Source organism: Rhinopithecus roxellana, chromosome 3, assembly GCF_007565055.1.
Source record: "Rhinopithecus roxellana isolate Shanxi Qingling chromosome 3, ASM756505v1, whole genome shotgun sequence".
Lineage (NCBI taxonomy): Eukaryota > Metazoa > Chordata > Mammalia > Primates > Cercopithecidae > Rhinopithecus > Rhinopithecus roxellana.
The window spans coordinates 178,659,302-178,686,501 of NC_044551.1; positions in this window are offsets into that span (position 1 = coordinate 178,659,302).

Consider the following 27,200-nt stretch of genomic DNA (forward strand, 5'->3'; position numbering starts at 1 on the left):
TTATATTCTACTTTTCTTTTAGAGTCATGCAGAATATCTTGACTTATATAATCATAAGTGCATTGTTGGCACTTAGTCCACATGAATGCTATCTGATAACATAAATGGACTCATCCAGACATATATCCCTTTCCTTTTGTCTGGTAGTGCCCATGTGGTCACATTGTTATAATTATAACTTAATGTTCCATTTTATTTCTTATTTCTTATTTTTTTGTAGTTTTCCCCAAAGTCAAAAATTGGTATATTTCATCAATACACAAATATTCACACATTTTAGAGGATGTGACTATTGACTAAGAGTTAAAGTTCTCACTTTCCATGACACAATGACTAGATGTGTATTATAGCTTTACTTTTTCTATAATTATGATTATTGAATTATTTCAAGAATTACATGGTATTTGCTTAGTATTCCTGAGACTAAGATTCTTTGCATTTAAGGGCTCCCAAGTTTATTAAACATTTAAATCTAGACTGCTAATAGATATCTTTACATACATCTTTACATTTATTGGTGAATAATTTGTGAAACTAAGTTTATTAACAATTATTTCTAATTATAAATTACTGGATATCTCCATCATTCTTGCAATTGTAAATTATAAGGCATTATGAACCATTATTAAATATTTGAATAAAAGAAAGAAATCCATCCACATTTCCCTTTAGATTCCTTGTTTTAAGTCACTTGTTCATGTCCCTCCTATTAGAGTGTAAAACCTTAAAGCCAAGAGCTTTAATTGACAAGCAATTAGGAAGTCTTCCTTAAAAATTAGAAATGATTGCCTAAAACTACCAATTTTCATGTGTCTTCGTGTACTGAAATCAAATGATTATGTAAAAATACATTAAGAAGAAATAGGGTGCAGCACACCAACATGGCATAAGTATATATATGTAACAAACCTGCACGTTATGCACATGTACCCTAGAACTTAAAGTATAATAAAAAAAAAAAAAAAAAGAAGTTAATAAACTGTGAATTTTTGGTTATACAAAAAAAAAAAAAAAAAAAAGAAGAAATATATAGATATCTATCAACTCTGAGAATTGCCAACCGGGTAAAATAGCTTCTTTTTTTTTTTTTTTTTTTTTTTTGAGACAGAATCTCACTCTGTTACCCAGGCTGGAGTGCAGTGGTGCGATCTCGGCTCACTGCAAGCTCCACCTCCAGGGTTCACGCCATTCTCCTGCCCCAGCCTCCCGAGTAGCTGGGCCTACAGGCGCCCACCACCACGCCAGGCTAATTTTTTTGTATTTTTTGTAGAGACGGTGTTTCACCGTGTTAGCCAGGATGGTCTCGATTTCCTGACCTCGTGATCCCCCTGTCTTGGCCTCTCAACGTGCTGGGGTTACAGGCGTGAGCCACTGCGCCCGGCCTAAAATTGCTTTTATACACAATCATCAGCCAAAACGTATATGCTAAAGAACCGCACATACAATGTCTATCTGATTGCACTTATCTTCACTTCAAGGATTCATTTTATAATTTTCCCACATCATTAAAAAAAAAAAAAGTAGGCTAATTTCCTCACTCTAATGAATGTGAACTCTTGTGTTAGTCAAACAATAAAGGTGCTAATGACCATGATACCTGGGCCTCCTCCCTTCAAACTTAAATAAGGTCTCTGAGGCTGAGCACAGTGGCTCATGCCTGTAATCTCAATACTTTGGTAGGAGGATCACCAGAGGCCAGAATTTCGAGACCACCCTGAACAACATCGTGAGAACCTGTCCCTACAGAAAATTTAAAAATTAAGCAGATATAGTGGTGCATGCCTGTCATGGTAACTACTAAAGAGATTGAGGCAGAAGGATGATTTGAGCCCAGGAGTTTGAGGCTGCAGTGAGCTATGATCGTGCACTGCAGTCTGGGCAACAGTGAGACCCTGTTCCCAAAAAAAGAGAAAGAAAGGAAGAAAAAAAAAATTTCTGCATTAAAAGCTAAAATTAACTCACTTAAGGCCTGATGGCTGTGAAATTGTTCAAAATCCATACTTTATTAGCTCACACATACTTCATATGTTCATGTATTTCCTAACAGAAGTACTTTACTTTCTATACCAAGCAGTGCCCATGACACAAAGGATCAATGGTGTCCAAAGCTAAGAGACTTGGACTTATTTTATTTAGAAACAGAGGAAGAGCATCGCTTTTCTACTTTCTGGTCAGAAGATGATAACAATGTAAAAAAAAAATTCATTTTTGAGGAGTCCACCTGATCCTCTCCACCAGAAGCATAAAAGTTTCAGCTAGAATAAATTAGATGTTGCCCATTAGAACATAAATTCTGTCTCCACAAATTATCATATTCCTGCAACAAACAATAAAATAAATGACTGAACTTCTTAAGCAGTAAACAATGGGGAGTCGTCCATGAGCAAGATCATCTTTACCAAGTAATTTTAAAACTGTGAAAATCATACAAAGTACACCCGGGTCTTTAGCTTTATCTGTTGTCCTCATAAATTTCCTCTTTAATCTAGGGCTTGAGAAACTTTTTCTGTCAAAGATCAGCTAGTGAATGTAGTAGGCTTTGTAGTTCATAGATCACAATTACTGAACTCTGCAACTATCGCATGAAAGCAGCCACACACAATAAAATATGAATGTGTATCTACGTGCCAATAAAACTTTGTTTATGTGCATGGAAATTTGAGTTTCATAAAATTTTCATTTGTCCATGAAATGTTTTGCAGTTTTTTTGAAACATTAAAAAATGTAAATGTTATTCCTCGCTTACAGGTAGTACAAAATATAGGTGATGGGCCAGATTTGGCTGGTGCGATATAATTTTCCAACCTCTGCTCCAGACCACACATTCTATGTGTCCTACAGTGTGATGCTTTTTTTTTTCTTTCTTTTCTTTTTTTTTTTGGAGGCGGAGTCTCGCTCTGTTGCCCAGGCTAGAGTGCAGGGGTGTGATCTCGGCTCACTGCAAGCCCCGCCTTCTGGGTTCAAGTGATTCTCCTGCCTCAGCCTCCCGAGTACCTGGGATTACAGGAACCCACCACCATGCTCAGCTAATTTTTGTACTTTTAGTAGAGATGGGGTTTCACCATGTTGGAGGCTGGTCTCAAACTCCTGACCTCAGGTGATCCGCCCACCTCAGCCTCCCAAATTGCTAGGATTACAGGTGTGAGCCACCACACCTGGCCAGTGTGATGCTTTTATTTTAGATGATTGCTGTTGCCATTCTTCTTTGTAATCCTGAAGATAATGAACACTTTCTTCTCACCCTTCACCTTCTGTTGGATACTGTGGCAAGAGTAACCTACACCATATTCTGTTGTTCCATTGTATTTTTCTTTCCCTGACTCTACAAACGATGTAAAGGCTATTCATTCACTGTCAGAAAATCAAAATTTTGGAGGGAGAAGCCTGGCTTCCAAGCAGTATCTCCAGGAATACAAACCTCCAGGAAAAAAAGACTGTTCTCTCTATGGTGCTTTCTGTTCCTTTGATTTAAAACATCTCCTGCCACAGTAGAGTGGCAATACTTCAAACAGAGTCAGCTGGATCCTGGATGCTTTCATATCTAACCCTGCACAGTCCACTTCATGTAGGTTATACCAGCAAGATAGCCTCCTACGTGGGAGAAGATAGGAAAGCTGACTCTGAAAATTATAAAGGATGGCAACTTTCACCTGGAGGGGATTTTTAAAAATCATAATCTGCTCTGAAATTGCCAGCGTTTCCATTAGGATGTGATTAATTCCACATACAACAACATGGAAGGGAAAAAGGATGTGGGGAGTGTAGTATTCAGAGCTAATTACCAACCAGGAAATAGATGCAGCTCAACTCACCAGTCTACAGAGAGGAATCCACAGGTATTCCATTTGTATGAAAGAAATAGCTCTCATCAGAAACAGAATAAAAGTTGCTTTTTCTTTTCCTTTTTCCTTCACTTACAACTCCTGTGTGGCATTGGAAGCATCTGCCTTACTTAGCAGAAATGGCAAGAATTAGTTAAATTATTAAAAGCTATATATGCTTCATCTTTTTGAAATAAAAAGATTTCTATATTAAATATTCAATCTTTTATTAAAATATTTTCTTGACTTACATAGTAACTGGTAAACAAGTTGTCTTCTTTTCCTGCATTATTCCTCTTATCCCATTTCTACTTGAATAATCGGTTTATCTTAAAATATCACACCAAAGCTAGTCTTTTTTTTCCTTCTCTTCCTTTTTTTTTCTGGGTAGTGGGTGGTGGATATGGGAGATCCTCTATGGTTTTTGCTAATTTCTTCACAATTTTTGCATCTTTCTCTAAGCAGTGAGAGTATTTTTGTAACCTCTTTTAGAAAGAGTTTATAGCAAATGGTATGTTTTGCGTTTTGATGTTTATGTATCCATCTAAATCTCTGCATCCCCAAAAGTTCAGTGGTTTAAAAGCTGTGCTAATGCTATGCACAAAGAGTTAAGTTGACAGAAGACATGCATGATACATATATGTTGTCTGGGCTACCTAGCATCTATGTACCCTACTTTAGACAATAATTTTTGATCATCATTAAGAAATCTGCCCATCCAGTACTTTCAGCCTCTACTACTTCTGAGGGACTTTGGAAAAGGTGTATGTGATTTGGGTCTAAACCTGTTAGTGAATTCCATTCCTCTAGTCACAGTTACTGGTTCAGGGATGGGCATGTGACCAAAGCTTTCCAATGAGAGGGAATCTCAAGACATCTGTGCATATCATCAGGAAAGAGACTTGCTTGTTTCTTCTGGACAATAATATTCACGAGATCTGCTAGCAACCATCTGTATCACCGTGAAAGAAAATCGTGTCTAAAAATTGAAGTCAAACCATGGAGGAGGGTGAGGCCAAGAGATTAAAAGAAACTAGACCTTCCTAACATGATTGCCTAGTGCACTTGAATCCAAATGACCTGCTGAATTTTTCATTTGATTTAGCCAGTAAATTCTGTTTTTTGTTTTTGTTGTTGTTGTTGTTTGAGACAGAGTCTCTGTCACCCAGGCTGGAGTACAGTGGCATGATCTCGGCTTCCTGCAGCCTCCGCCTCCTGGGATCAAGTGATTCTCCTGCCTCAGCCTCCCAAGTAGCTGGGACTACTCAGCTAATTTTTGTATTTTTAGTAGAGACAGGGTTTCACCGTGTTGGCCAAGATGGTCTCGATCTCTTGACCTCATGATCTGCCCAGCTTGGCCTCCCAAAGTGCTGGGATTACAGGCGTGAGCCACTGTTCCTGGCCAGATAATGATTTTTAATCATGATGGATAATTCATTTCAACGAATGCCTACTATGTTAGCTCATTTAATCCTCACATCATTTCGTGAAATGTGTATTTTTATCATTGAAAAAGATGAGTCTCGCTCTGTCACCCAGGCTGGAGTGCAGTGGCGGGATCTCAGCTCACTGCAGCCTCTACCTCCTGTGTTCAAGCGATTCTCCTGTCTCAGCCTCCCGAGTAACAGGGATCACAGGAATGTGCCACCATGCCCAGCTAATTTTGTATTTTTAGTAGAGACGGGGGCTTCACCATGTTGGTCAGGCTGTTCTCGAGCTCCTGACCTCAGGTGATCCACCTGCCTTGGCCTCCCAAAGTGCTGGGATTGTAGATGTGAGCCACCATGCCAGGCCTGGTTGTCTTTTTGTTTACATCAGCTGAAACATGGTTCTACCTACTTGCAACAAGTATTACTACCACGCTTCATGCCTGTAATCTTTGGTTATGACCTGATATTCATCTACATATTATTTGACCAGATAAGAGTATTTCAAGGCATTTTAAAATCCTTTTAAGAGGGGCATGTGCTGAAAGCCTTGTGGTAGTGTGATTAGTCTGACGGATATGGGCAGGGTGGGAGAGGCCATTCTCAGAGAGACAAACCGGAACTCAGGGACTCAATGAAGGTCTGTCCTTACGGGAGAGAGGAGACATGGCTGTTATCCCTCTAAGCTAAGAGAGAGAAAGCCAGGAAATCCCCTGAGGACACGTAGCAATACAAACCTGAAAAAAGAACACAGAGAAATCCTACTGGTTTCCTTCGTGACCTTCCAGTGCTTTTTTCTGCAGATAACAAGCATTTATGGAGCACCCCCACTGAAGTCCTAAGGAGTGTGTTTTGCATTGGGAACCATAGGAATTACATTTAAAATGTAATTCAGTTTTCCAAGTTGTATCTTATCCTTTCTTTCAATTTAATATCTACAACTAATATTCAGAAGGCACAGGGAAACTGGAAAATTATTTCAAATTTTATTCTAAAGATAATCATGTATCCTGACCCAGTTGCATAGTTTACAGGATACTTTCAGGTTCTTTACAGTTGCTAAATTATGAGTTTTCTGTTATTCAATTAGTTCACACTGACTCCTGGAAGCCAAAGTTCAGAGCTGAAAGCATGGTCAAATTCATAAGATATTTACATATATTCATCACAGCACACCCTTTAGAATGACATTAATTAGAGTAAAATATCTGAATCTCACTGTGTTATGATTAGAGATACCACAATAATGTAGACTCTGCCACAAGGGTGGAGATATCCATAGCAAGATAATGTTCTGAGCACTTAGAGGAGGCAATGGTAGGCTTCTTGAGAAGAACATTAAAACATTGATGACTTTTTCTTTTCTCTGAGGCTACAAAGGGGTCATCATCCTTCTTATTAATATTAACTTCAGTGCCCCCAGTGCGGTGCTCAGTGAGAACCCATTGTCTGACTGTCTGAAAAAGATGGAATATAATAATGATCATTCCTGTCCATGCTTGTTTAACTTCCTTATGAGCTCCCCTAGAATTAGGGAAAACTGGAAGAAATTCTTCTTAAAATAATGACTCAAGTATATCTTCTGTTTTGCTGCAGAACCATTTTTAAATAGTGATAATATAAAAGTTCACTCTGCCCTTAAACTTTTCATATAAAGGTACAATGTATGACTCTTATTATTTTATTATATAGGTGAAAAACATTAAAGCTCAAAGGAGTTAAGTAGCATGCCTAAACTCACAGTTACAGGTGGAAGGGCTAAGAATTACCTAAGCAAATCAATGTTCAAGTCCAAACTCTGCCAATGTGTGGAATTAGCCTACGGGGTAAGCCTCAGATGGAATATCTTTAAATGTTGCTCTCATTTCCTCTATCCTGTTCTTCCCTCCCAACAGTAGTTAGACTGGAACCTCTGTGAGGTGTGAGGGCAGGGGCTGTTTCTTAGTCATCCTTTTTTTAATTTATTTATTTTTTTTCTGAAGCAGAGTCTTGCTCTGTCACGCAGGCTGGACTGCAGTGGCACGATCTCGGCTCACTGCAAACTCTGCCGCCCGGGTTCAAGCAATTCTGTGCTTCAGCTTCCCAAGTAGCTGGGACTACAGGCATCTGCCACCACGCCCAACGAATTTCTGTATTTTTAGTAGAGATGGGGTTTTACCATCTTGGTCAGGCTGGTCTTGAACTCCTGACCTCGTGATCCACCTGCCTTAGCCTCCCAAAGTGTTGAGATTACAGGCATGAGCCACCGCATCTGGCCAGTCATCTTTTTTTAACCCACTCCTGGCATGTAGTGAGGGACTGTAGGAAATGAAAAACTAGCAATTAGAGACATGTCACTATATGGCAAGAACATTATCTCACTTATTCTTTACAACTACATTATGCAGAAGGCTACTGGTATTCCCATTAAAAATTGATGATCAAAGAGGCTAACATGTTTGCCCATGGTCACAAAGCCAATGTGTGGCAGAGATGGTGTGGACCCAGAATGGTACCTTCCAAAGCCAAGGTTTTCCACTTCAGCACTTTGGGTGTCTGCTCTACCAACTGCATTTCTGCATGAGTCTACGGCTGAATGACTCTGACTTTTATCACACAAATCACTTGACTTCCCAAAGTCTGGTTTCTTCAGCTCTTTGTTAGATTTTTACCTCTCTCTAGGGAAGGAGGAGATTATGTCATACATAGACACGCATATACACACATCAAATTTGTGTTTGCTCATTTACACTGCATCACATTTCAAATATAATTCAAATTGGAGGTTAAAATTAGATTATGTGTCTAGAGGATCCCTTGCGCTCTTCATATTCCTCAAAATATCTACTTAAGATATTGACAACACTAGTTAGAATCTTTAAAATAGGATCTTATAATTTAAAATTAATTCTATTTGTCTGATATGAAGAAAAGAAGTGAAATAATACTGCATCAGGTAAAATAGAATATTCTGAAGTTAGAGTGCCAGGTTTAAATTATACATGATGATTAAGCATATTCCCATTTTGCTGAAATTAAATATTGAAATAAATTGTGGCAGTTGATTTGCCAACTGCATGATGAGTTGTTATAATAAAACAGAGAAATGACAATGATTTGAGTTAACATTTACAGATTCCCTCTATTCTAGACAAATGTTTTCTTATCCTCACCATTCTACACAGTTATTAGTAGCATGCTCATTATACAACGAGGAAGTTGAAGTTGCCAGTGGTGAAGTAACCTACCCAAAGTGAAAAAGCTAGGAAGGGAAAGAGCAGGTAATAGAAGCCCAGATCAGCGTGTGTCCAAAGTCCATTCTTTTATCAATATCTTTCATCAGAGAATGCATTCTGGTGGACAGAGCAAAAATATTTTCTTCATTCTTCATTTCTTCTAAGGAAAGCAAAACAAAACTACAACAAGAAGCAGTAAGAATGATGAATCAATTCTAATGAAAGACTCTAACTAGAGTATAGGCCAAAATGAGTAGAAAGGACATTGTCCACATATAATATTGGTATTAATAAAAACAGGCCGGGCACAGTGGCTCACACCTGTAATCCCAGCATTTTGGGAGGCCAAGGTGGGCGGGTTATATGAGGTCAGGAGTTCAAGACCAGCCTGGCCAACGTGGTGAAACCCCATCTCTACTTAAAAAAAAAAAAAAAGAAAAAGAAAAAAAAATTAGCTGGGTGTGATGGCAAGCGCCTGTAATCCCAGCTACCTGGGAGGCTGAGGCAAGAGAATCCCTTGAACTCGGGAGGCAGAGGTTGCAGTGAACCAAGATCACACGATTGCACTCCAGTCTGGGCAACAGAGCAAGACTCTGTCTCAAAAAAATAAAAATAAAATAAAATAATAAAAATAAAAACAGTAATCTCTAAAGAAAAAAGACAGTATCTTGGGATGGGGAGAGAAATTAATGATGATACGAGGAGATGAAGGAACAAAAGATGAAATGGACTTCTCCCTGTTACTTCAAAAATAAAGACTAGGTAAAAACTGACAAACAAACAACAACAACAGCAAAAAACAGGAAAATAGATTTTAGATACATAAGCAACTAGATGCTATCAAATAGAGTATTGCCTGGAAAATAGAGACTTGATTTAAAAAGAAAATAGATTTTAGAGATGTAAGCAACTAAATGCTATCAAATCAGTAAATACTAATAAAGCAACTAATTAATAAATACTAGCAAACCAATAAATAGGAAATCAAATATTAAATACCTACAATGTAACAAAATGTATCATTGAGTACTGAAAGGTGTAAATAAGGTAGTTCCCTTCTGAAACAGTAGAAAACGGTAAGAAAGTTAAAGAATCAGGACTAAATTGTTTTCTAGCTTATAATAACCTTTGAATAATAAATAACATTTTTAGTACTGTCAACGTATCTGACTTACGTTAAAAGCTTTCTATTTATTTTCTCATTTAGCTCTCAATACATAGGAGGAGATAATAGTATTTTCCCAATTTTATGAATGGAAACTTCCCCAAGGTCACGAGTTAGTAAGTGGTAGAACTGTGATTGGAACCCACTCACACATTTGCTACCATTGCAATGTATTATCTTTTGTACTCTTTATATGTACAGTAGCTTTTGCCCTTGAATACATTTATAATAAATTTAACAACTTTTCTGGAACCTAGCTTTGGGTCATTGTGTTATGATGATGATCCTCACTTCAAACACAATGCTCTACATTTTTTGTTGTTGTTCTTATATACTGAGTTTCTTTACACATGAAAAACTTTCTAGCGGTAGATATATTTTCTCAAAGAAGTCTGAAGTTGAATGGAATATGTAATTCTTGAGAGTTGCTTACTCATATGAAGGGTGCTTTATACACTTCACAAAACTCTGGCATAGAAGCATAATAAAGAATATATTTTCATTGAAAATGCTAAGTCTTTGATCTATGATCTAAATCACATTAATTCAGACTCTGCCAATTTGAAATTCATTGACTTATAGAATTTTAGAGATGAGCAAATGAGAAGGATAAGTAGAAGTTCAGTGGGAATATTTATCCTCCTTAGGAAAACACATTTGGGGCACTTAAAAAAATAGAAATCTTGTAGCTGTTTACAAACAGTATGCCAATCTCAAATGATTTTTACATTATTATTAAAAGTAATCTAGTAGTACCTCTTCCTTGTCAATACATTTGGGTCTCATGTGTACCTAAGAATAACAAACAGGCTGGACGCAGTGGTTCATGCCTGTAATCCCAGAACTTTGGGAGGCCGAGGCGGGCGGATCACCTGAGGTGGGGAGTTTGAGACTAGCCTGAACAACATGGAGAAACCCAGTCTCTACTAAAAATACAAAATCAGCTGGGCGTGGTGGCACATGCCTGTAATCCCAGCTACTTAGGAGGCTGAGGTAGGAGAATCGCTTGAACCCTGGAGGCAGAGGTTGCGGTGAGCCAAGATCATCCCATTGCATTCCAGCCTGGGCAATAAGACCGAAACTCAGTCTCAAAAAAAAAAAAAAAAAAAAAAAAACAGACAAACATATACTTTATGATTAGTATACTTTAGCTTAGACTATTTATCTCCATAGATTTGTCTTAAACTGGTGAGTCTGAGATACATTTAAAATAATCTAAAATAAGCAGCTTAATTATAATCAAAGCACATTAAGACTATATAAACCCTATGAAGCACATGTATTATCAATATTTTCGTCCTAAGTAATCTCAGAAAGCTCTGACTTCTTAGAACAGTATTTCTCACACTGTTTTTCTGCAACAAATAAATACGTACGCTTCAGAAAAAGTATGCTGTCATATAAAGTTTGGGAAATATGAGGGTAAAAGAAGCCACACAACTTGCTTTCTCATAGAAGTCCTCAAAGGGTCTAATGGGTTAATGTATGTGATAAATCTCCAAGAAGTAAATTTTTATAGACACTGTTTTCCAAACTTAAATTTCTTTGGACACATCTATTATTATATTCTGAAATTGTTTTCCACAAAACACCATTTTGAAAAAGTTTCTTTTAGGTTAATCATGACTTGGACAGAATCCTTCTTATCTATAGTTTTCTTTTTCTTTATACTTCTGACAGCTTTTTGGAGAAGCAGGTGTTTCCCCCAACAAATCAGAGTTGCTTGCAATAACTCCATCCCCTAGCAGCTAGCCTGAAGCCTATCATTGGCCTTCATTGATTTTGCAAGAAAAGACAATTAATTACAATATTCATTCAGGCTTTGAGAGCCTTGGTATTTCTTGTTTTATACTCTAGAGTTCTGTAGGTACCTCTAGATTAAGATTTTAATGCTATATTGTTTTTAACATTCCATTGTCAGCCTCCAAGACTTTCCACAATAGAGGCTCTATCTGATTCTACAGGCTCAGTTCTAACTATCTGCTTGCATAAGTGACCGTTCCAGCAAGACTATTTTGTCACTGCATTTTGTTCATTTATTCATTCGTTCATTGAAAACATTCATCCATGTCTACAATTTTCCAAGCACTGTATTAGACTCTAACAATATGAGGATGAATATGACAGACACAGTCGCTTATACTCGAGTGTCATATTTGAATGGGAGGAAGCAGACAATTAAAATAAGCCATTTAAATCCAATGAAATTGATACAGTGTTAGTGGCAGCATGGATGCAAATAGAAAGGGCAGCTAGCTCAGTCTGAGTGATTCAGGGAAGGCTTTCTAGTAAGATTGTCTTCCAAAATTGAACATAAGATGAACACCTGAGTAGGTGATATTTTTTAGTCATGTAGAGGATGTGTATTCTAGAGAGAGAAGAATGATAGGGAAGGGGTGTTCCAGGCATAGGGCAGATAAAATAACAGAAACAGAGGTAAGAGAGCACTTGCCCTATTTGAAGAATTGAAAGACATTCCACAGATGGTGTTCACATCAAGAAGAGAAATGAAAAGAGATGTGTCTGGAGAGATAAAGGTGAACAGATATTGGGCCAAAATATAAAAATATGTAATCACTACTTCCCTCCTTTTCTCTCCAAATGCCAAGCACATTAAAATTACTTTGCCCATTTTCCAGTTTTCTCTCCCTATGATGCTTTGATGCTTTACCTAAATTCTTTTTTTTTTTTTTTTAAGACTTAGGCAAAAATCACCAACCACACAGTGATCTTGCATTCCACTAAACTACCATAAGAGTTTCTATCATCCCCATCCATTACTAACAATCCCTGACAACTAGAAATATAAAGAACAATGCATACTCTCTCATCCCAGTCAACCCAGAAGGGCTGAGGGAAAGGGATGCATTGCGGAATCTTTGAAAAGGAAAGAGAAAGCCACCCAAAAAGAGCCATAAATATTCTATAAAAAATGATTAAAAATAGAAGAGAAGGCTGACATATTTGGACACATTTGGGGACAATTTTATATCTTATTCACAAACAGCCATTTTAAGAAGGTCTCGAGATTCTAGTAATTTATCCAAAGAAAATAGCAGGGCCAGTGCACAATGGTGCACAAGGATATTCATTAAAGACTGCTTATAATAGCAAAAAGTTGGAAACAATTTCAAGGTTCTTCAAAGGGGAATCAGTGTTAAAAATGATGGTTTATCCACACAAAGGAGTACCATGCAGCCATTAAAAATAACGATGTAGATCTAACTATGTAGAGATCAAAAGATGTCCATGACTTTTTGTTAAATGATAAAAGCAGATTGCCAATAAGCCAGTATGGTATGATCTCTATTATGTAAAATATTATAAATACCTAGTCAGAGAGATGTTGAAAATAATAGTCACCAAAAAGATAACAATGGTTAATTCAGGGTGGGGGATTTTCAGCGAACTTTTTGTTTTCTTTTTTATACTCTGCTGTATTGTTTGACTTATTTTAAATAATGGGCACAGCTTTATAAGGAGAAAAATGAACAACATGTATAGTTCAATTTTATTTCATAACAATTCCATTTTAATGGGCAGAGTAGTCTGCTAGGTTTTTGGCATGTAGCTCATTAGGCAAGCAGTTCTGAAATGTTTTACTCCTCGGATATACCCAACAGCTGCCTCGCTTGAGCCCTTGTAGACACGAGACAGGCTGTGGGTCCTGAGCCATGCCAGAACTGATCGCAGGCATGAACTGCTGTATTAGACGGTTGTTCTGACATGCTCACAGGAAATTAAAGTTTTCCACAAGGTATCTGAGTCCTAGGATTTGGAGACATTCCTAAGAGCACAGTTGTAAATTTTGATTACTATTAAAGAGTAGAGTGAGGGGATATTTTTTCTCCTTCTAGAAACAAGAGCTTAAATCTCATGAGAATTTGGTTACAGAGATGCTTTAGTAATATTTTCACGGCTGGGTGCGGTGGCTCATGCCTGTAATTTCAGCACTTACAGGCTAATTTCAGCACAGGAGGCTGAGGTGGGCGGATCACTAGGTCAGGAGATTGAAACCATCCTGGATAACACGGTGAAACCCCATTCTACTGAAAAACACACACAAAATAATTAGCCAGGCGTGGTGGCGGGTGCCTGTAGTCCCAGCTACTCAGGAGGCTGAGGCAGGAGAATGGCATGAACCTGGGAGGTGGGGTTTGTAGCGAGCCAAGATGGCACCACTGCACTCCAGCCTGGGCAACAGAGCAAGACTCCATCTCAAATATATATATATATTTTTAATAAAAAATAAATATATGTATGTATGTATATATATAATCATACTGATGACAGGGTTGTATACATCAAACTAAGTTCCATGAAGGCAGACCTGAAAAGAACGAAGGAAATATAACTTATTGTCTTATCATTTAATCTGACAGCCTTGGTATGTGTACTTAATTTTCTTCTCTGAGCTATCCTCCACTTTCCAGAAAATCCATCATCTTCATCTCCTTTGAAACCACCTCTCAAATTTTCTCAATCAGAAAATTTCTCTTCATGATCCTTCTTGGATTAGTGTGTGCTGTGCCACTAAACCTGATCTCCTCAGCACCCCGTCCGTTCAGTCCCCTACCTACTCATTTGCACATTCAGTTAATGTTGTTTTCTGGGGCTTCCATGTCTAATTCGTTTCTTGAACACTTGGCTTCTGTGACAATTACACATTGTAGATTGTCAAATGTATTCTCTGCTTTTTATTTTTTATTTTATTATTAAATTTTTTTTTTTTATTATTGGAGACCAAGTCTCACTTTGTCGCCCAGGCTGTAGTGCAGTGACACGATCTCGGCTCACTGCAACCTCTCATCTCCCGGGTTCAAGCGATTCTCTTGCCTCAGCCTCCCGAGTAGCTGGGACTACAGGCGCCCACCACCACGCCTGGCTAATTTTTTTTATTTTTAGTAGAGACAGGGTTTCACCATGTTGGCCAGGATGGTCTCAATCTCTTGACCTCGTGATCCACCCGCCTCAGCCTCCCAAAGTGCTGGGATTACAGACATGAGCCACTGCGCCCGGCCTGCTTTTTAATCTGGCACTTTTCCCCATCACACTCTTCTAAAATACTCGTTAGTGATTGTTATGGGCCCAATTGTGTGCCTCCCTGACCCTTCCAAAATCATAAGTTGAAGTCCTAAACACTAGTACCTCAGAATATGACTGCGTGTGGATATAAGGCCTTTAAAGAGGTGATTAATTTAAAATGAGTGTATTATGGTGGGCTGTAATCCAATATGAATGGTGTCCTTATAAGAAAGGAAATTTGGACACAAAAAGAGATACCATGGTTGCATGAGCACAGAGGAGACAACAAGTGAAGACACAGTGAGAGGGCAGCCATCTGCAATCCAGTGAGAGGCCTCAGAGGGAATCAAATCTGCTAACATCTTCATCTTGGACTTTCAGCCTACAGAATGGTGAGAAGATCGATTTCTGCTATTTAAACTACCTAGTCTGCAGTATTTTGTTATGGCAGCCCTAGCAAACTAATACAGTTTTATTTCAGTTCCACTCCTCCATTAACACTGAACATTGAGCTATAAAGGGGAATAAGTAATATTTTCAAATAAATGGCCTCAAACTTCATTATTAAGAAGTCTATTTTGATTCTTTATAGATTAGGGAGAAATTTGCTTTCTGATGTTTCATGTAAGTTAAAAAGAAGTGGAAATTGGATTCATAATAGACCAATTATTTCTGTCCTGGTGAAAATAATTACAAGACAGAACCCCGCCCCCGCCCCGGCCCCCACCTTAGTCACAGATATTCTTCACCAAACGTTTAGAAAATGTTTGGAAGATAGAACAAAAGAACACACTCACAATCGTGTAATAAATAGTCATCTGGGGCCAAATTTAATCTGGGAATAAGTGCATTTATTCAACAAAAATGAAGGAAAGGGCAAAAGCCCTTACCCTCATCCCATAGCTGGAATTGTTTCCAGTGGCTCCAGACAGTGTCCCAGTCCTGGGTGGTGGGCTGTAGACAGGTTCCGAAACTTGCCCAGAGTCACCGAGTGGGCCATCTAGCTCTCAGATTTAGAGCTGTATCAACCATTAAAAAGTCTCACATTTGGATTAAAAGGTTGGAAATAGCAGTGATAAGATCTGACATACCTTAGGCAAATCCTCTGATTGGGAATCACATGTATGTGAAAACTTTTGACAGGTCTCTGATTGTTGGTATTCCAAAACAAACACCTTAAAAGAATCAAAATAGCATCCGGACTACTTTGATAAGCAAAGGTTTCTTAAGTTCATATAAACACTAATTATTTTATTTATTTATTTTTTTGAGACAGAGCCTCAATCTGTCTTCCAGACTGGAGTGCACTGGCACCATCACGGCTCACTGCAACCTCCCCCTCTCGGGTTCAAGCGATTCTTTTTTTTTTCTTTTTGAGACGAAGTGTCACTCTGTTGCCCAAGGTGGAGTGCAGTGGTGCGATCTCAGTTCGTTGCAACCTTCAACTCACAGATTCAAGTGTTTCTCCAGCCTCAGCCTCCCAAGTAGCTGGGACTACAGGCACACACCACCACGCCTGGCTAATTTTGGTATTTTTTAGTAGAGATGGGATTTCACTATGTTGGCCAGATTGGTCTTGAACTCCTGACCTCGTGATCCACCCTCCTCGGCCTCCCAAAGTGCTGGAATTACAGGCGTGAGCCACCGTACCTGGCCGATTCAAGCAATTCCTGTGACTCAGCCTCCCAAACAGCTGGGACAACAGGTGCATGCTACCATGCCTGGCTAATTTTTTGTATTTTTAGTAGAGACAAGGTTTTGCCATGTTGGCCAAGCTGATCTCGAACTCCTGGCCTCAAGGGATCCACATGCCTTGGCCTCCCAAAGTACCGAAATTACAGGTGTAAGCCACTGTGCCCACCCCTCAAACACTAATTATAAAAGAACATTTCGGCCACATGTGCAGGTCACGCCTGTAATCCTAACACTTTGGGAGGCCCAGGTGGGAGGATTACTTAAGTCCAGGAGTTTGAGGCTGCACTGGAGTGTGACTGTGCCACTGCACTCCAGCCTGGGTGACAGAGTGAGACCCTGTCTCTTAAAAAATTATTGGAATTCAATGAAAGTAATAATTTCTTTTCATCAAGAAAAGAGATTAAGAGAGTGAAAAGGCAAGTTGTAAACAGAAGATATTCTCAACTTCATCTGGAATATAAGGAGGCAAATTCTTTTAAAAATTTAACTAAATAACCAATTTGAAAAATGGGCAAGAGACATAAACAGTTATTTTAGAAAGATAAAGACAGAGAGTAAAAAGAGAATATTTCAATGGTCAGTAAGAATATTAAAAAGTGGGCCAGGCGCGGTGGCTCATGCCTGTAATCTCAGCACTTTGGGAGGCCGAGGCGGGCGGTTCACGAGGTCAGGAGATCGAGACCATCCTGGCTAACATGGTGAAAACTCGTCTCTACTAAAAATAGAAAAAATTAGTCGGGCGTGATGGTGGGCACCTGTAGTCCCAGCTACTTGGGAGGCTGAGGCAGGAGAATGGCATGAACCCAGGAGGTGGAGCTTGTAGTGAGCTGAGATTGCACCACTGCACTCCAGCCTAGGCGACAGAGTGAGACTCCATCTCAAAAAAAAAAATATATATATATATGTGTGTGTGTGTGTGTGTGTGTGTGTGTGTGTGTGTGCGTCAATCATCATTAGACACAGGAGCAAAGCAAATCAAAATCACAAGATACCAATATACCCTCCCTTCTTCAGTGTGTCTAAACTTAAAGACTGCCAATATCAAGTGTTGATATGGATATGAAGCAACTGGAACTCTCAGACTTTGCTTTACCTTGCTTTTCTGTCACAGGAAAAAAATATTTACTGCAAAAAGCCAGGTACAAAACAGTCTGTAGAGAACAATACATTTATATAAAGGTAACACTACACAAAATTAGTTTATGGTGATTGAAGTCAGTATAATAGTTAATTGGAAGTGGAAGGCAAGGATTGTAGATAGAAGGGGGAAATAAGAAATTTCTAGTGTTTTGGAAATATTCTATATTTTGATTGGTGGTGGTCACATGGGTGTATGCATATAAAATCCCATTGAAGGCCGGGTGGGATGGCTCACACCTGTAATCCCAGCACTTTTGGAGGCTGAGGCAGGTGGATCGTGGGGTCAGGAGTTCAAGACCAGCCTGACCAACATGGTGAAACCCCATCTCTACTAAAAATACAAAAATTAGCCAGGCGTGGTGGCACATGCCTGTAAACCCAGCTACCCAGGAGGCTGAGGCAGGAGAATCATTTGAACCCAGGAGGTGGAGGTTGCAGTGAACCGAGATCACACCACTGCACTCCAGCCTGGGCGACAGGAGCGAAACTCAGTCTCAAAAAAAAAAAAAACATTGAGCTGTGTACCTAAGGTTGATGCTCTTTTCTCTATGTATACTGTACCACAATCAGCAATATTTATACACATATAAAATTTGGCAGACATTAACACTCCATATAACAATCTCTTTTGTCATTATTTATAGGTCATCAGTTATTAGCTTGAGACTTTTTTTTTTTTTTTTTTTTGACAGAGTCTCGCTCTGTTGCCAAGCTGGAAGTGCAATAGCATGATCTCAGCTAACTGCAAATCTCCACCTTCCAGGTTCAAGGGATTCTCCTGCCTCAGCCTCCCGAGTAGCTGAGATTACAGGCGCACACCACCATGCCCAGCTAATTTGTGTATTTTTAGTAGAGATGGAGTTTTACCATGTTGGACAAAATGGTCTCGATCTCCTGACCTTGTGATCTGCCTGCCTCGGTCTCCCAAAGTGCTGGGATTACAGGTGTGAGCTACTGTGCCTGGCCTAAGACATCTTATTACTATATTCCAGAGTTAGGTAGCGACGGATTTGCTATTTGTGTTTTTGCCCAATATATATTTTTTCTGTAACTAGTTATAAACTGTGTAAAGGCAAGCAACATTTTATAAATCTGCTTTTTGGGACTTACTATAAGCTAGGCATTGTATGCTGATTTCTGAACAAACGTTATTTCCTTTCATCCTCAACCACCCAGGAAATATGTATCATTATTTTATTTTTACAAATAAGCCTAAAGTCAACCACTTGGTCAATAGAGGTGCACGATTCCAGCCCTGGTATTTCTATTTGCAAGGCAGTACTTTTCAACGATACGATACGATACGATACGATACGATACGATACGATACGATATGATACGATACTATACTATACTATGTGTCCTATATACTACAGTATATACTATACTAGTACTATATATATACTGTGTATGTTTATATATATTATATACACTATAATACTATAGGAACATCTTCCATTGTTATTTTATAATTTTTCTTTTGTCATCTCTGCTAGAATTTAAGCTCCCAAAGGGCTAAGATTATATCTTCTGTTTCTGTTTTATTGTCTGGCCTTCCTTGAATAGAGAATTAAATGCAATAGGTCCTAAATCAATGATGTAGACAATAATAGAAAATCAGTACCTGAAGGCAGGGGCAGGGCCAGCATCTGCAGTGATGGGAGCTTCTGGATGCATTTCAAAAGTATAGTTCATGACCAAAATCAAAGGCAGACATTCTACAAATATGTGACAAGGCCATTCTCAATGACAAGAGCAGCAAGCTTAGGCAGAACAAAAATGGGCTCTGCAGTGGTACAAACAGAGAATTCTCAATTTCCCCAAACATTTCACAGATTTAAAAGTGCAAAGGTATTTGTGTGTCTAAGAAACAAACATGAGATTGATGGAGGTGAATGGAAAATAATACTGTATTTCTATGTGTGCAGTTTTAAAACTTCCTGACTGTGCTTCTTATGTTGACTGGAAAAGAGTATTTTTATTATTATTCATTTTTCCCAAGAACTATTACTTTGAAATACCCCGCCCCCCTTAACTCTTCCTTCACGAGTGCTCATAATGGTCTCTCCTCATCCTTTCTTTCTCAGTATTCTGACCAGTTATAGCCGAAATGGTGGAACAGGCAGTTTTCGCATCCCTCCCACTTCTCCTTTTATCTTTCCTCCCCCAGATGTTCACATACAACACCCTCCAGTCCTCTCTCTGGTGACACTTGCTGATAACAGTTTTGTTAGGGGCTGTGCATTCCAGGGGGATTTGCATTTTAATAATTTACCTCGGGCCCCTGCACTGGATCACCAGTGAGCAGTCAGATAATATTTAGCCTGCCCAGTGTTTAAAAGACAAGCAATAACTACAAAAACATTCAGGCAACATGTAAAAATAAAAAATGCTTTTTTAAAAAGTGTTCAGGCCCTTCTGAAATATCAAAGTGTTGGCCACACACGGCTTGCATTCTCAAATGCAATAATCAGCAGGAACTGTGTGAAGTCTGTCTACTCTAGAAGGTGATGGGGTCATCAGGTTGCCACAGTCACCACCACTCCCTATTGCATCCCTGACAGGGAGTAGTCAGTTGTCTTTCATCAGTGTTGGCGCTTTTGTTTTACTCAGAGCACAGAAATATTTCTCAGTACCTATACATTTATCCAAAGTCAGAAAATAAAAGGTAGGAGGTTTCTTTTCTTTTCTTTTTTTTTGGGGGGAGGGGATGGAGTCTCACTCTGTCACCCAAGCTGGAGGGCAGTGGCACAATCTCAGCTCACTGCCACCTCTGCCTCCCGGGTTCAAGCAATTCTGCCTCAACCTCCTGAGTAGCTGGGATTACAGGCACCTACCATCATGCCCAGCCAATTTTTGTATTTTTAGTAGAGATGGGGTTTCGCCATGTTGGTCAGGCTGGTCTTGAACTCCTGACCTCAGGTGATCTCCCTGCCTCAGCCTCCAAAAGTGCTGGGATTACAGGCATGAGCCACTGGGTCCAGCTGGCTTATTTATTTTTCTTAAACCCGGTGTGATTTACTCATTTATATACCTCAACTGAACCATGTAGACACCAAGTTTGTGGCCCAGATTTAATGTCTTGTGATGGATTTTAAGTGTAATTACAGGCAGCAGAAATGTTCATTCTGGCTATCATTCAGTCCGTCATCACATATTTTCTTCTTCTTTTTTTTTTTTTTTTTTTTTTTGAGACAGAGTCTTGCTCTGTCACCCAAGCTGGAGTGCAGTGGCGTGATCTCGGCTCACTGCAAGCTCCACCTCCCGGGTTCACGCCATTCTCCTGCCTCAGTCTCCCAGGCAGCTGGGACTACAGGTGCTCGCCACCACGCCTGGCTAATTTTTTTTTTTTTTAAAGTAGAGGCGGGGTTTCACCGTGTTAGCCAGGATGATCTTGATCTCCTGACCTCGTGATCCACCCGCCTCGGCCTCCCAAAGTACTGGGATTATAGGCGTGACCCACCGTGCCCGACTGTCATCACATATTTCTGAGTATCTGCCATGTGTCAGGCACTGTAATAAGCACCAGAAATAATGATGATGATAGTAATAGTGATGGTAAAAATAATAATTAATATTTATGAAAGGTCAGATACTATTTTATGAATGCTCTCATTTAATCCTCATGCCAAACCTATGTGGTAGATTCTATTATTATCCTCACAGATGAGAACACAGGCATTCAGAGAGGCAAAGTAATTTGTCCAAAATCTGCTAAGAAGTGATCTGGCTATGTTATGAAACCAGCAGTCTAGCTACAGAGTAGCACAGCCTTAGCCTTTATGTAACACAGCCTCTGATATCGTAGACAGACAGGGCTGGTGTGCCTCGGTCCTGGGCTTCGTAACAACTCCTTTACAACTTCCTGTAAGAGACTACAAATGTAAGGGGACTTCCTGCCTCTCCACGTTTTTAAATTTTGTTTGTTCTCTGCATTCTCCATGTTTGTTCAAAGTTTTAATCTGGATAATTTACCAAATCCCTCGTTTTCCCATATTTTAATTAATGTATTTTCAGATCAGTCACTGCTGTATCCCTCCTTCTAAGGCTGACTTTATAAATCCCAGTGAGGAAATACAAACAAACAAACAAGAAGAACCCCCCATTAATCCTCTCTGGCAATTCCTGTGTTTTATGTAATGAGCCCTAATATATTAGGATAAACAATCCTTCCAAACTATTTGGTTGGAATTTAGAGAATCAATTTCTTTAAGCATTTGGATGCTTTTCTTTTCTTCAGTCAATTCAGGTCTAAATAAGCTTCAAATACAAACTCAAGGACATTTCCCCTTTTTCTTTTAAAACTATCACTACAGCAGACTTTTTTTGGAAAGTTCTATTGCTAGGGAGTTCATGAGGCTTCATCAGTCCACCTCACTTCCTTAGAACAAAAGGTCAAGTAATTATTATGGGCAGGCATTTTGTTTCTGATTAATGTCAGTGTCGAACCTTAAGCAAATTTAGTATAGTCTGACAGTCATACTGTTCATTTGATCCAAATTCCGCTTTGTTTTCCAAAAACCTCCAGCTTTCTCAGCCTACTGCTTGCCTCCACACTGACTTCCCTACCTATTTTAGACTTTAACATTATGAAATAATCATAACCTGAATTGCCCATTTTCTCTCTCTTCTATCATTTGAAACCCTGTAAGCAAATGATATTGTGTTGTTGATCTCTCTACTAGAGTCCTCTCCAATAGCAGCTATCTTAAGAAACAAAATTATTTAAGGAATTACATTAACACTCCATTTTGCCGACCAAAACCCATTGTCTCCTGTTTAATGCTAAACAAAGAGTCACTTATGACTTCAAGGTAAATATAAGAAGAATGGGAAAAGAAGAGATCATATGTGCCCTTATTTATTTATTTATTTATTTATTTAAGACATAGTCTTGCTCTGTTGCCCAGGCTGGAGTGCAGTGGCACCATCTCAGCTCACTGCAACCTCTGCCTCCCGGGTTCAAGCGATTCTCCTGCCTCAACCTCCCAAGTAGCTGGGACTACAGGGGTGCACCACCACGCCCAGCTAATTTTTGTATTTTTGGTAGAGACAGTGTTTCACCATGTTGGCCAGGATGGTCTCCATCTCTTGACCTCATGATCCACCAGCCTTGGTCTCCTAAAATATGTGTCCTTATTAACCTTCCTCAGCAGTCACATACAAATGAAGTCAGGTTGAATCACAGGTAGTGACCAAACAACAGTTCATTCCAGTCCCATTTAGGTGCCAAATACCAAGTAGGCATTCCAGGTAGAAACACAGGGTCCTGTAATCTGTTTGTCTTCCCATATTGAACTTGATCCATATGTCTTGTGCTTCACAGCTCTGCAGCTCCATCACTCAAGGCATCCCTGAATTACATTTACATTTCATTTACATTCATTTCATTTACAAATGAAAGTTAAACTTCTCTGGTTAGGTATATTTTACGTTTTGTTAAACACTTCTTCCATCTAGTTCAGGTCAATTCTTCTTGATCACATTAACTGCTTTTCCTGTTTCTGTTCTTTGATAAATCTATATTCTGTTAAAAAAAAAAAAAAAAAAGAAGAAGAACTTGGCCACAGGTGGTGGCTCACACCTGTAATCCCAGTACTTTGGGAGGCCGAGGAGGGTGGATCACCTGAGGTCAGGATTTTGAGACCAGCCTGACCAATATGGTGAAACCCCATCTGTACTAAAAATACAAAAATTAGCCTGGCGTGGTGGCATGTGCCTGTCGTCTCAGCTACTCGGGAGGCTGAGACAGAAGAATTGCTTGAATTCACCCAGCCTGGGTGACAGAGCGAGACTCCGTCTCAAAAAAAAAAAGCACTTTTATTTAATAATAAGCATGGTGAAAAAAATAAAAGAGGCTAAGGTGATGAAGAATGACTGGAGGAGGGAACTACTTTAGAGCAGGTGACTAGGAAAGGCCTCTCCAGGGAGGTAGAAAATGGAGAGTATTATCTACTTTCTTTTCTTGCAAATCCCATATTCTGCTCAGTTCCCTGAAGAGGTGACTCATTTTCTCATAACTTGGAGCTTCAGAAATTCCATGTTGAAATTGTTTCCTTCCCATTTTCACTTCCCAGTTATTTTGCCATTCCTTTCTTCTAACAATTCTAGATCTTTATGAAGCCCACACCTTTTAACTTTTTTTCATTTTGATCACTAAACTTTATGGACTTCCATGGCAATTCCCTAAATTCTTTGACATCTTTATTTCCTGAATCACATATTTCCCACTTGGCATCCAATCTTTCAACTTTTCCATGGGTGGATACATCATTCGAAAAGATCAGGGAAATAACTTCCTTGTTATCGGTCCTTTGATTTATTTCTACTCCAGTGACCTGCAGCTCTATGCTACTTGGGCAACCCATTTGCATAGCCACCCTTGTTCTTTGTTGGTACTCTATGATAGTAACTTTGAATTTGGACTTTTGATTCACAGGCTCCTATCACTCTACTTCTCGTGTGCCTCCATTCTTCTTTACATGTGGCTCTATAATTATTCATCTTTAAGTCTACTTGTATCTTTCTGATTCACCTCTGAGTGCTGACCCTGTGTGCAACAGATCTGAGTTCAAACCCCATTACCACTAACAGCTCTAAAACATTAGGGAAAAATTACTTAGCCTAAGACTCTTTTTTTTTTTTTTTTCTGTAAAACACAGATAATATTACATAAGGAATATGTACAAAGACTTTGACATATAGGAAGTGTTTAATGAATGGTTAAGGTTGCTATTGTTATTCCCTTTCTACCTAGTGTGTTTTATCTCCTGGGCCTTGACCACTGGTTATTACAATCTTATGCTGCAAAACATTTTGTGAATCATCATCACTGGAAAAAAAATTTCTATTCATTTTTCTCTCTAGTTTCCGAATTACTGAATTTGACAGCAGAATTCCCATAACTGTATTGATGGCTTGTAGTTCAGATTGATGTTATCAAACCTCACAATTGTTATTCACCAAATCTTTTCCTCACTGCTAATTGACTGTCCACCCCATTTATTGGAGTCTCTTTTTCTTTTATATTAACCACAAAAATCCCTAAATGCCCTCGTTCAATTTCAATAAATGATCTAATCTCCCATTTTACTAATGTATCAGGATGTTAAATTCGACTCTTCCTGTTGTCTTGAATTTTTTGCATAGGTCCTTGGCTAAGAATAACACAATAGTTGCCAAATCCTCCCCCATTCTAAAGAGCAATGCTAAACCAGCCACACAGGACTTGTAAAGAATATGGCTCAGAACCAATTTTGCTACATAAGCCCATCACTACCTTTTGAATATATAAGAGATTGAAGCTTAAGAGGCCATGAGAGAATTTCACTGGGGAGAGCAGCTGAAATATTGTGACATCCTGTCCTTGCTCCTCACCTGACACCAAGTGAAAAATGATTCAAAGGGACCCCAAGTAGACCTTAAAATATGACCCTTCAGTGAGTTTCCAAGATCAGATGAGTTCAAGCATGTTCAGAGTGGTATGGCCATTGATTGTGTCCCTTGCATTAGGGAATGTAAGATTTAATATATGATTCTTCTTGCTGAGAGAAGTCTGAAGACAAAAATTGACGCCTAGAGTGATCTGTTTTGCAGCAGAGAGGAGAGAAAAGGCTGCATCAGGAGGAAACTGCTCTTCCATCAATAGCTGGAAAAGGTGCACGTTTTCTGGGAAATAACATGGACCTCAAGGTAGAGTGTTATCCCGGGATCATCTTAAGAACTGCACAGAAGCATGAAGTGACCCAGACAACCAGAAGACAAGAGATAAGGATAAAATTGAAAGCAGCCAAGGCCAGGCGCTGTGGCTCACACCTGTAATCTCAACACTTTGGGAGGCGGAGGCAGGCGGATCACGAGGTCTGGAGATCGAGACCATCTTGGCCAACATGGTGAAACCCCGTCTCTACTAAAATACAAAAAATTAGCCGGGCATGGAGGCACGTGCCTGTAATCCCAGCTACTTGGGAGACTGAGGCAGGGGAATCGTTTGAACACAGGAGGCGGAGGTTGCAGTGAGCTGAGATTGTGCCACCGCACTCCAGCGTGGTGACAGAGCAAGACTCCGTTCCAAAAAAAAAAAAAAAAAAAATTGAGAGAAGCCAGCCAGGCTATATTACAGAAGCTGAAATTGGTGTTTCCCTGTGGGAGTACCTTTGAGTACCAAAAAAAGATTGTCAAGAGACATAGAGACTCAAATTGTATCTCTAGCTCAAGAGAATAAGAACAACAGATGACATTATGTCAGCTACATAGACTGGGCAATTTCCCCCTTATTCTACTTTCTACCTACCTAGATCCTGGAGAAGTAAAAAATAAAAAGGGAGTAGAAAAAGAGGTGAACAAAGGAGACAGAAAAATTAATCCATGTATGTACACCTAAGGTAAGCCTGAACTGGAAGAGTGGAGACTATTTTAAATTGCATGCCTTTGAGATTAAACATTACATTGGTAGGGACTATTCAATTGGTGAAATAAAGCTGGCTTCAGTGGTTCATGCCTGTAATCCTAACACTTTGGGAGGCTGAGGAGGGCGGATCACTAGAGGTCAGGAGTTCATGACCAACCTGGCCAACATCATGAAACCTCATCTCTACTAAAAATACAAAAAAAGAAAAATAGCCAGGTGTGGTAGCTCATGTCTATAGTCCCAGCTACTCAGGAAGCTGAGGCAGGAGAATCACTTGAACCTGGGAGGCGGAGATTGCAGTGAGCCGAGATCATACCACTGCACTCCAGCCTGGGCAATAGAGTGAGACTCCATCTCAAAAATAAATAAATAAATAAGTAAAATAAGGCTGATCTCAGAAATTAAAGGGACCAAAAAAGCTGTGGTGCCTGGCTGAGATTTCATCTAGATTATGAAAGAATGGGTCGAGGGATCTAGTTTAAAGGACAATAAGAGAAAAAGTAGTGTTACCACCTGACTTTACCCTTGCAAATCAGGTCACTCAATAAAATAGTAACATCAAGACCCTTTTATGCAGACCTTTTCAACTTCTGTCTTATTCTTAAAGGTTTACATTGGTTCATTTCTTCTTTCGTTATGTTTCATGACTTAAAAGAAAACTCATTGGCTGGGTAAGTTGGCTCATGCCTGTAATCCCAGCACTTTGGGAGGCCAAGGAGGGTGGATCATGAGGTCAGGAGATCGAGACCATCTTGGCCGACACAGTGAAACACCATATGTACTAAAAATACAAAAATTAGCTGGGTGTCGTGGCACGTGCCTGTCATCCCATCTACTCAGGAGGCTGAGAAAGGAGAATCGCTTGAACCCAGGAGGCAGAGGTTGAACCCAGGAGGCAGAGGTTGCAGTGAGCTGAGATTGCACTACTGCACTCCAGCCTGGGTGACAAAGTGAGAATCCATCTCAAAAAAAAAAAAAAAAAAAAAGAAGAGAGAAAAAAGAAAAAAGAAAACTCTTTCTCCAGTAGGATAAACAATTTTCACCAACTTCTTCCTTTGGTTATTATTAATCTGCCAATTATTTTTTCTTTTGAATTTGATACTTATTTTCCATGACACTGCACTTTTTTTATTACCCATTGTGATAATTTCTTAGTCTCCTTTGGTATTTTTCTTCTTTTGCCCATTCTTGCTGATTTTTTATGTTTCCTTTCCTCTCTTTGTAGTCTCTCTGCTCTCTCTATATGGCTTTATATAACACCACTATTCTTATAACTTTCATGGCTACATTTCCAGCCCTGGT